General features: G+C 33.5%; 1 protein-coding gene across 13 annotated transcripts in view; it reads right to left on the bottom strand.

Annotated features, from left to right (window-relative positions):
* LOC105422389 (uncharacterized protein F13E9.13, mitochondrial) overlaps positions 1-11,589 on the bottom strand; it is a 263,236-nt gene that overhangs the window by 241,497 nt on the left and 10,150 nt on the right. The gene's annotated exons all lie outside the window — the stretch shown is intronic.

The raw sequence follows: 11,589 nt of genomic DNA, 5'->3' as shown, positions 1-11,589 counted from the left end.
AGTACTCCTTGTAGCGAATTTGGTATGGGAAGTCGACGTCGAATTGCCACGGACGTTGTGAAGCGAAATTTCTCATCATTGTCGATTATCTTTGTATACGTCGCACGTTCTTTGAGTCAGCTGTTTCCAGCGTGATCGGCGAGATCACACCCGGATTGTAAATTACTTCGAAGTCGCGTTGGAAAGTTCGCGAATAGACTTGTTGTTGATTAGTAATTACTGACGTTAATTATTTATTGACCTCTATGTCTCTCCCCCGAATAGCGCCCTGACTGCCGAACTACCCTCTCTTCCTAGTCCCTTCTGAGCAGCCGTATAATCTGTCGCCGCATGCCGCATCTCGACCCGCAAATCATCAGAATTTCGAACTCTCGTGGCATGTGCCGTGTGCCTGGCGCCCGACCGTATCGTAGACGATTGGTTAACGAGTCATAGTCTAGTCGCTATCGAGTGCCGATTATTTGCGACGGCCAAGAGGCGCGGACGCGCGGCGGATTTGGATCGCGCGATCGCTGCTCATGAGACCGGCGATCGACGAATACAGGGCAGTGGTCGCAATATATGTATATATATATATATATATATATATATATATATATATATATATATCTTTGATTAATGATTAAAGACACACACGCGCGCGCGCAATTATATATAAACTTTTTCATTTCTTTTTTCATTTCTTTAAACTTAACTTTTGATAAAAGAAACTATGCGAAAATCTTTTCAATCATTTTTCTTGTATTTTCATTATTACTATTACTTTTCTTACACTAAATTGAAATCTTACAAAAGAAAAAAATTAATATGAACATATATGAATGTATTTCGTATTTAACTATACGTTTATTATATTTATATACTTTTATATGAAATTTTTATTGAGTAGTGTAAAATAATTGCGAAACTGAATAAATTAATTATCTATTAAAATTTATTTCATATATTTATTTATGTTTTTTTAAACTCTTTTTAATTATTTTAGATGTAATATATAATGTTAATATTATGTTAATGTTAATATTATGGATATAACGACACCCGACTCACCCCCCTCAATTATTAATAATGTTAAAGCGTCCCCGACCGATCAACCGTCGGGGCGCCGACACGGCGATCTTTCCGCGATCCCACCATCGTGAAAAGCCCGTCGAACAACGGACGCGGCAAACCGGAGATCACGCGGCTTCACGTGCGCGCTGCGTGGACAAACACGCACACGGTAAGGCCACCGCCGCCGGCCCCGCTACCGACCGCGCCACCGAACATCCTCGCGGAATTCCCGAGCGCGTTCGGCGAATTATCGCGAGGATTCCAACAAAGGCATCCCCCGGAACTACCCCGACCCGAGTTCGGCCGACCCGTATCCGACGACTCCCGACCGATGGCCGGCTCGGGTATATTAGGCGATTCCGAGAGATAATCGAGACCTATCTCCGGCAAGACAGTAACCACTCCAGTACTGCTCTCGATATTCCCAGTCATCTCCAAAAAGCGATCTAGGGTGCTACTTATCGTGCCAGGAGCTTCTGGCCTTTCGCTCCTTTAATCCACCAGCGCATAAGTTATTCACAGGTTGAGGAGCTTCTCAATCTGGACTCCAAAAAGTAAGCCCTTGTGCACATCTTCTGACGATCGAGAAGCAGGGAGCTTCCTGCATTCGAAGCATCACTACAGCACTACACACAGCTGATCCGTCACAACAAGACGGCCGAACTCCCCGCGCACCGTCGCGCCCGCGCCGCGCCTATCGAGGAACGCGCCGAATTCGGAGAACCAACCGCGAGCCGAGCGATTATATAATACTTAGAAACCGCGCGTCTTTTCGCCGTACCAATGGCGAAATACCGAAAGGTACTTGTAAATATTGTACATACAAAAACCACAGTCAATCGGCATTGTAAATATAAACCTAGATATATATAAACTAAAGAGGCTCACGATATTTTATTTCTCTTACCGAATCCTGACCATATCCGATCAACGCTATCCTGCAAAACCCGATCAACGCGGAGATAGAGAAAATCATCGATGTTTTATGTTAATGTTAATATTATGTTTTTTAAAAATATGTGCTAATATAATGTTTCCTAAAAATCATATCATTGATTATAATTGCGCCCACAACTCAGATTCACGCCGAGAAAGCATTTAGCATTCCCAATCGCGATATAGGCGAGCGAGTGGAGGAGGGACATTCTCTTTCTTGACGCATCGAACTTAGTCGAGCGCGCGTAGGATAGATGGAGCGTCTGTGTACGTAAGTAGAGGAAGAAAATTGCCAGCCTTCTCGGGCTCGAATTCGCATCACTGTCGGGGGTGGGGGGAGGTGTTATATTTTTAATATTTATGTAATTCTTTAATAATATTTCTTCTAATTTTTTTTCATAATAAATAAAATACTTATTTACAATACTTTTGTCATTTTTTCATACTTTTATCGTATAGTATATCTTTGTTTAATTTTAATTAAGTTAATCATTTGTAATTAAGTATGCGTGTGAATGTGCATGTATGTATGCGTGTGCGTGCGTGCATTACTGAATAAAAAAAAACATGATTTTTTTCTGTAAAAAAACAGATTTCCTCATATATAATAAAAAATTTTTCATATAAGTATGTACATATGATAAATAATGTACTTATATATTAAGTGTACAAAAAAGTTCTGAGCTTTAGATTTCATATAACCGAAATAACAATTTAAATTTTATATATCTTCCCGCCCTTTTGCGGTTTTAAAGCGTTGACATTTGGCCTTCTAAAATGCCATACGGTTTGGCGTTTGATGCACATAACCTCAAAAATCAGTAGTGTTACGATGGCAATAACAAAAGAGCATATTCGATTTTCCATCCACTTCGCGTTTTATGTGAAGAAAAATGCTGCTGAAGCCACTGCAATGATTTGTGCTGCATATGGAGAGAACGCTGTAAGTCATACTACATGTAAAAGATGGTATCAAAAATTTCGCCAAGGAGATTTCAGTCTTGAAGATGAACCGCTGGACGCCCTCAAAAGATTGAAACGGACGAATTGCAAACACTGTTGGATATAAACTCTGCGCAAACTGATAAGGAGCTTGCAGAACAGCTTGACGTTACGCAGCAAACCATTTCCGTACGTTTACATACGATGGGAAAGGTTCAGAAGGAAGACAGCGTTCCGCATGAATTGTCCGAAAACAATAAAAATCGTCGGCGTGACACTGCACTCACTTTGCTTTCAAAGTTCTGGAAAAAAGATTTTCTGCATAAAATCATTACAGGCGATGAAAAGTGGATTCTTTATGATAATCCTAAACGTAGAAAATCATGGGTTGACGCTGGTCAACCTTCCTTCGACATCGACGCCAAAGCCCAATATCCACGCCAAGAAGGTTTTGCTCTGTATCTGGTGGGATTGGAAAGGTGTGTTGTATTACGAGTTGTTACAACCGGGTGAAACAATCACGGCAGACCGCTATTAACAACAATTGACCAATTTGAGCGATGCATTAGAAGAAAAGAGGCCATTTACTGGCCAAGGACGTCGTAAAGTGATCTTGCTTCATGACAATGCTCGACCATATGTTGCGAAAGCGACTCAGGACCATATCTTTGCGTTAGGCTGGGAACTTCTCCCGCACGCGGCGTATAGCCCAGATATGGCGCCTTTCGATTACTACCTATTCCGGTCACTGCATCATTTGGCTGATACACATTTCGTGAGATTTGAAGAGATACGAAAATGCATTGATGACTTTATCGCTTCGAAGCCGGTGAGCTTCTATCGTCAAGGAATTCGTAAGCTACCCGAAAGCTGGCTAAAGGTTGATGCAAACGGGGAATATTTTGCTGATTAATATTTTTTTGTTTGTTTTTGAATAAAGATTGAATTTTACAAAAAAAAGCTCAGAACTTTTTTGTACACCTAATATAATATATAATCATATATAAATAATCATATATAAATAATATACTTATATATAATATATAATCATATACGAAATTTGTCGACGTTCATATAGTTTTTCTTTATAAAGTTTTTGTTTAGTATAAGAAAAATAATAATAATGAAAAGAAATAATTAAAATAATAATTTCCACAACTTTTTCTTCTAAAGAAAGTTTAAGTTTGAAAAATTGAAAAAAATTGCCTATATAATCATATATATACTTTTAATCATAAACATCTGATTATATATAGGCGATTTTTTTCTTCATAGTTGATTTAACTTCCTGTACAAGAAAAAAATGCGAAAAAATTATCCTTTCAATTATTTTTCATCTTTTCATTATATTATATTATTATATTATTTTTTTATATCAAACAGAAATTTTACAAAAGAAAGAAACTAATATGAACTAATATTCCATTAGTCCAATATCCGAGAAATATTAATAGAATTGACATCGAATCGACATCGAATCGGTGATTTTCTTTTATTACATTCTCTTATGTACATGTAACATATAAAAAAGGAAATTTTTTTTAATTCAAATAAAAAAGTTGTTTGTATAGAAACATATATATAAATATATATTATTATATATAAAATTTGTCCATATCTCAGCGAAAAAGGATAATGGATGGAATAATCTCCTTTTTCATATGTTACATGTATGAATATATAAAAAATTAATATATTGATGAATGTATATATTTATGTCAATGTTAATCAATACTTTAGTCTATAATAAAAGAAAAAATACGTGAACGTAAATATATATATCCATTATCCTTTCTCGTTGAGATATGGACATATGTATGTATATATATATATATATATATATATATATATATATATATATATATATGTGTATGTACATTCTCATCTACAATTTGTCGATGTAGCATGGACTCGCATCACATCTATTTCACGAGACATGATTTTATCGGCAGTGTCGCAAAATAGATGTGACTTGTAGTTTCACGATTCAATTATAGATGTTGATGGTAGTGTACGGTGATTTCTACGGTGTCACGAAAAAAGCCGGTGTAGTTCTCAGATTCCTCTCTGGTCCTGACTTATCGACTTAATTTATCCGCAAGGTCGATAAGTCTAATAATGTAATAAATACGCGTGCAAACGGACAACAATATATCTAATAAGCGCACTAATTCTTTTTATTTGTTCTGTAAGAATTAGATGACCGTAAGCGGTCATGAAAGAGATTCGGAATATAAACAGCTAACAGAGAGGAGCCGTCGTGGTCGTGCAGATTAAGTGTCGGATTGGTAGACGAGGGATCCCGAGTTCAAATCCAGTCGGTCTCCATAATTTTTTCCGAATCTAATAGATATCTTTCAATCTCAGAAGTGAGATTCAGCCCATGTTACCTCAGAGAGGATACAGCCTATGTTACCTGACAGGGAGAATTCAGTCGATTTTGTGTGTGTCGTTTGTGTGTTGTTCGAAATGAACAAAGTCGAGGAGTTAAAATACTTCAATGTCGTGTCGATCGTTCAAAAAGTGAACGAATTCGGGAACAGAAGCTCCAAGTTTCGGATAAAATTCCGATAGATGAAGACTCGGTACATTCGGGACGAATGTAATACCAGAATGGCCGAGCTGTAAGAATTAGACGACCGTAAGCGGTCATGAAAGAGATTCGGAATATAAACAGCTAACAGAGAGGAGCCGTGGTCGTGCAGACTAAGTGTCGGATTGGTAGACGAGGGATCCCGAGTTCAAATCCAGTCGGTCTCCGTTAATTTTTTCCGAATCTAATAGATATCTTTCAGTTCCATCTTTCTTTTCTCTAATTTAGAAAGAAATGCATACATTATATTATATCTTGATCATTATATTGTTCATTCGTATCGATTTTTATATCTATATAAACATATTTCGTAATCTGTAACTACAATCTCTGTTCCTTATGTCACGATTCTGATTGACTGATTATTAATAAATACACATAACGAGAGTAGAAAGAATGAAAGTAGAAAGAATGAGCGAGATAGTATGCTTGTTGCTCTTTTTCCGCGCATCCGATTGGCAGTCAACAATGTCGTGAAGTTTCGCGACGAGTTTGACGATTTTTATTGACAGTTGATAATTTGTTTTGGAGTGTAAGTGACTCATGTTTGTGTTATTTTGCAAGTAAGTTCTAAAATAAAAAAACAATATAAATAGTGTCATTTTAAACTAGTAAAAATTGATATAATATATTTTTATCTAGATATATATTCATATACATTACTTTATTTATTACATATACAAATTTATTACGTATTTGTTAAAATTTGTTTAATAATATTGCTTTCGAGTTTTTAATACAATTATGATAATTTATTTAATTAATTTATTAAAAAGATATGTTCAATTATTATTAATGAAATAGAATGATCTTTTTAATGCAATGTATTAATAAAAGTATAAGAAATCAGGAGACACGAATGTCAAGTCATATGATAAGAAATATATTGTACTATTAATAATTACAATGTTATTAAGGAAAGAAATAGTATCTGAACAAAATTATCTTTTTTAAAAAATAATAAAAAATATAATAAAAAAATTACGCTACGTTTAGTATATACGTTAAAAAAAAATGTCAAGTATAAAAGTGTCAAGACGCGCTTTTCGAACATAGAAAGATTACTTACACTCTGAAAAAAACTATGACCAATTATCAACTCGCCGCGAAACTTATTGACCGCCAATTGGATACATTGAAAAAGAGCAAATGTGCTATCTCGCTTCTTTCGTTCTTTATCAGGAGACACGGTAGTGTCTCGAGTGTCAAGTCAACCGAGAACACTGCCGTGTGACTTTACGCGAGTCGTCGATGTTCGAGCATCTGAAATTATCGAATCTCAATAACGGCTATACTGATTAAGTTTTAAGTAGGCTTGATTGATAGCTTGAGTCCGACTTGCATAAAGTATTTTTATTTTTCTGCTACGTGCCCTACAAGCAGAGATATTGCTACACAAAGTCCGATTTGGAAATTTTTACTTTAAGAAGCGTCATTATCGTCGCCTTTGTACGGCTGCAACGTCTGTCACGAGATGTCATTATTAATCTTATCGACCCAGCGGATTATCAGACTGAAGTCAGGGTTATTGTAGAATCTAGCGAATCAATGTTCGCTGGGTCCTGCAGTGACCCTGATTTATCGGCCTGATTTATCCGCTAGGTCGATAAAATTGATTGATATAAACACGGTAGTGTTTTTGGTTAGACCTCTCGGGTATCAATATAATAATAAATACGCGTAAATTAAAATTAAATTAAAATTAAAAAGGAAACATTAGCAGTATTAATAAATTGCATACTACTATTATTCTTTTTCTGCACGTCCGAATGGTGGCCAACGATGTTGACGTTCGCGGCGAGTTTAACAATTTGTAATAATTTTGGAGTGTAACTCATGTTTGTGTCTATACTTTGCAAGTAAGTTCTATTTTTCATTTTATCAGAGAACAAAGATATTATTCTTTTATTCAATCTTATCTACATACTCTTATTATGTCACTCTAGAAAAAATCAGTTCCAAAGCGAATAAAAATGAAAATTTGTCAATTAAAGAAATAACATATCTAGAGAACTATACATATATTATAATTTTGAATCATATTTCTAATCAACTATTTATTATTAAACAATTACATACATATATATGTATATATATATATATATATATATATATATATATATAAAATTGCAAAATTTACAAAGAATTTAAAGATTGATATTTGATAATTTCCAATTTATATTGATCTTAAACTATTTAATAACAATATATATGTGTGTATATATACACATTGTTTGGTTGGATTGCATGGATGATTATTTAAGTTTATTATTGCTTCTAATATATATATATATATATATATATATATATATATATATATATATATATATATATAGAATATATGAAATAATAAGATTACATGTTTATTTATTAGGTATATATATATATATATATATATATATATATATATACATTATAAAATTACCTTTTTTTAAAAAAAGATAAAAAAAGAGTGTATAGTGGATATTGCCAACTCAAATGATTGTGTAAAATTTATATAAAAGATTTGATATCAATAATTGGCGCCAAGTTATAGTCTTACAAACATGAAGCTACAAGTCCATTTTAATCAAATTATATAGTTCAATCGTATAAAAGATTTGATAAATCACTGTTTTAAAAAAATAAAATTCAAGTAGTAGTTTTAGTTAATTTAAAAATAATAAAAACCAAATTATATGTATATCTTTCTATCCATTAAAAACTTCTTTTTCTAACCCAAGTGGTAGTAATTATTTAGCTTTAAAATATTTTTATATCACAAAATTGCTTTACTCAATTTACGTTTTTATTACAAAGAATTATAAAGTAACAGTATAAAATAAATAATAAAATTTTATTTAAATAAAAAAAATTTTTATGTAAAAACACTTGGCGCTGCTCATACCTCTAAAAAAGAATATGAATAAAATGTGTGTGTGTGTGTGTGTGTGTGTGTGTTGTGTGTGTGTGTGTGTGTGTGTGTGTGTGTGTGTGTGTGTGATTATAATTTAATCATATTAAATAATAAATTTTGCCTTTATTTGTAACATTCAAATAATCTCATCATTAGTTTTGCATTTTCGTTTGATCTAAGCAGCGCCAAGTGTTTTTACATAAAAATTTTTTTATTTAAATAAAATTTTATTATTTATTTTATACTGTTACTTTATAATTCTTTGTAATAAAAACGTAAATTGAGTAAAGCAATTTTGTGATATAAAAATATTTTAAAGCTAAATAATTACTACCACTTGGGTTAGAAAAAGAAGTTTTTAATGGATAGAAAGATATACATATAATTTGGTTTTTATTATTTTTAAATTAAAGAAACTACTTGAGTTTTATTTTTTTAAAACAGTGGTTTATCAAATCTTTTATACGATTGAAATATATAATTTGACTAAAATGGACTGGTAGCTTCATGTTTGTAAGACTATAACTTGGCGCCAATTATTGATATTGTTGTACCCCGGATGGGCTACAACGTTAATTTTAGAGATAGTCGGGTTTGTTAAGCCTAAGGAGTTGGGACTCCGAGCAGGATCAAAAGAATGGAAGGGAATCTTCTTGAAATCACTAACACACTTTCTTTATGTTACTTGGTTTATTTAACAATTGCACAATTTCTTGGATTTAGTATTACTTATTTTATTTCTTTCACACACGGTTAGACGTCGGCGGGCGCGTATCGCGTTACTCTGGCGGCCATCGACCGAATATGTCACCTGAGACGCTGATAGTACGCGTGAACTTCGCTGTGCTCGTGTAATATCTTGCGCGATAATTATAATAACGATTCCGAACGACACGTTATGCTTGATTGACTCCTGACTCTAGACTCTGTCTATTCCGCCTTGTGTAACCGATTATATAGTCTGATCGATGCCCGGTCAGCATTCTGATCGATTGCGTCGATCGGTTGCGTGATATTGATTAATCAATATTACGCTCGGTTTGATCATCAAGTTTAGGAATTTGCTGATAGGCTTTTTCGCAATGTTCTCGCGATGCATTTCTGCGGTCTTTCGAAAGACTGGTCGCGATTTCGGCGGTCACACATTTGTGTCATCTTTCGAAAGACTTTTCGAGATTCATGCGACCTAATTTTGTTGCTATGCGGACTACTTTTATTATTGGTTGTAGACCTGGCTACAACATCCCCCCCCTGTTATTAAAAGAAAACGGAGGTACGAAATTTTCGCTTTTTACATAATTTTTTGTTTTTTCCGATACATTTTTTGGTATAATCGTTTACTTAGAATCGAATACTTTCACTTATTCTAACGGCGCAATCTACATTGCATGAGTTATTATTTCATTTTGTTTTTTCTTTCTTATGATAATTATTATTGTTGCGATAACAATGATTATTATTAATGAGTTGCTAATTGATACAGGATATACAAAGTGTTTTTGTTGGAAAAAGGGTATCTCGTTATTGCTTATTTCGTTTTTCATGTCATTTAATTTCTTTGTTAATTCTGTCAGGTCTGTTGCGTCTTGTATAACTTTTAATTTTATTTTTTCTGTCTTATTTGCCTTGAAAGTTTCGCTTAGTAATGTTATATTTTGGTAGATACGTTTTTATTTCTTTTCCCTTATTGGTGCTTGTAGATTTTATTGTCGCGTCTGATGTAACTATTTTGCAATTACTTGATAACGTTATTTTTCCTATTTGTAATGGTTGTACGCGTTTCTTTATTATTTTTGCATGAAATTGTAATAGTTTGTTTCGCTGGAATATAGCCAAGAATATGAATTGTTTAAGACTATCCATATGCTATTTTTTATTGTTATGTATTTAATATTACAATTGTTATACCAGTTGTCATTTTCTATATATATATCTATTTCGCATAGCGGGTCGGTTTTTACATTTCTAATTGGAAAGATTTGTTCGCACAAGTAATTTGTATTTATTTGCTTGCATTGTTTTAATTTTTCGTGAGTTAGTTTTGCGTACGTATGTCTGTTAGTATCCAAAGCGATTAATAGATTGTTCGTTTCAATTAATGCGGATATGTTTTGTTTGTATGGTACCGGTAGTGGTATTACGTTTAATATTTCGTATAGCGGAAGTGCAATTAACGGGAAATGTAGGATTGTGTACACGTTTGTTTTGTCGCAGTGCGCGCTCATTGTCGTTACTTTTTCTGTTGTATGCCAATCCTCTTCCCTTATTTTAAATGGGAAATATGATCCTTGTGGTATTTGTGTGATTGCTTCTTTAAGATTTTTTATTATTTCTTCTAACGGTATTAATCGCGGGTGTAGTATTCCACTTTTTATCGCAGTTAGGTATTCTAGTGTGTCTTCCGCGTTTTGTGTCACTGCTGCAAGTATTGCGTTGGTGATTATAAAGTGTTCTTTTATATTTTCGCTACTTATTTCCGTTGTTAGCGTCATTTCTAATTTTTTGATTGCATTAGCTAAAATGTTTTCGTTATTCTGGATTATTTCTTCATGGTTGCTTATATGCGCTATTGTCGCGTTTATGATTTTGATTTGGTTCTTTATTATATGCTCTGTCGTTTGTTGTTTGTTGTCTAGGATACTTAGTTGCTCATTGATTAATTTTCTATCTTCATTGTTCCAAATAATGTTTTGGCAATAGTTCCTATTCCATCTATTAGTTCTCGTTTCGTTTTTGTATCTTGTGCTTTATACAGAGCGTTTATTCTTTTTATTAAGTGTTTTAACCGCTGGTAATTGTTTTCAATTATGATATTATAGTTTTGACACGACCCTTTGTTTGTGAGGTGTAACATCGTGCATATATTTTGCGTTTTTTGAATGTATTCTTCTATTTGTTCTGTTCGCTTTTCGATTGGCGAAATATCTATTTTTATAATTATCTTCCAGAATGACTCGATTATGTTCAGTTTTCCTATTTCTTCGAAGTATATTCCGGGGTGATGCTCGAAGTTTTCTACTTCAAATGGTAGTTTTTTCTCTTTTTCTCCATCGGTCATCCATATCTTTATTCTGCAAAAATAAAAATTCTTATTTCTCCTGAAAATTTTTCGATGCTTGAATTCGGCGTTTTTTCTTTTTTATCCTGTTCCCAGGTGTAATGTTACTTT

Source organism: Pogonomyrmex barbatus, unplaced genomic scaffold, assembly GCF_055798465.1.
Source record: "Pogonomyrmex barbatus isolate J1 unplaced genomic scaffold, ASM5579846v1 scaffold5, whole genome shotgun sequence".
NCBI classification, from domain to species: domain Eukaryota; kingdom Metazoa; phylum Arthropoda; class Insecta; order Hymenoptera; family Formicidae; genus Pogonomyrmex; species Pogonomyrmex barbatus.
The sequence above is the reverse complement of the archived record's forward strand: the minus strand, read 5'-3'. Positions and strand labels throughout refer to the sequence as shown.